Below are 827 nucleotides of genomic sequence, written 5' to 3' on the forward strand. Positions count from 1 at the left end.
TCCTGAAAGTTCTCTGTACAGATACATCTGTAAACATATGTACATACACATAACTGTGAATTTGCTTCGCCATTTTAAGACTCATGCCACTATGAGTATTTTTTAATAACATTAATAAGGAACCTGGAAAAATTAGATGCAGTAGCTCCAGGACTCATGCAGAAGAGTGCGGAACCCCACACCATAAAATCACCCAGTCGAATAGGATGACTGTGACATAAAAAAGAAAAAAAAAATTAACATTATCATGGCCCATGATAATGTTAAGCAAGATAAAAACGCTATGAAATACACGGTATTTCCAGAAGGACAGGTACTGTATATTACCTCCCATAATCATTAATTAGATATATCGTCTGAACCCCGTAGAGATATCAATTTTACAGTCTGACGGTGGTCGAGAAGAATGTAATTTGAGGATGATCGCAAATGCACATCTGATACGGTTGCATAGGAGTTATAAAACCCTAGCATAAAAACATTGTTTGTAAATTAGTAAGTTTAAACTGGAAAACAAGATGCCGAGTTCTTCGTATTCATGGATGTAAGGAGTGGTAATCGAACCTATGAGTGAGCTAGCAAAATCACTTGGCTGTCAGAAAGTTACAAGGATTAGGATGTCTCAAAGACTTCTTAGTCCATCCGAGGAGACATCGTGCACTCACGTATCTCTAAGAGCAAGTTTTACTGTTCATTCACAGTGTCCTAATGATTTTGCCTTGCTTTCTTTCTGTAATCCGCGAGAATAGAACTCAAGGACTCTCGTTTCTTTACGAAGGCTAAATGGGCATTATTTACCAAAGGAAGTAATATATTGGTTAATAGAA

Source organism: Macrobrachium nipponense, chromosome 20 (genome assembly GCF_015104395.2).
Source record: "Macrobrachium nipponense isolate FS-2020 chromosome 20, ASM1510439v2, whole genome shotgun sequence".
In the NCBI taxonomy this organism is placed as follows: domain Eukaryota; kingdom Metazoa; phylum Arthropoda; class Malacostraca; order Decapoda; family Palaemonidae; genus Macrobrachium; species Macrobrachium nipponense.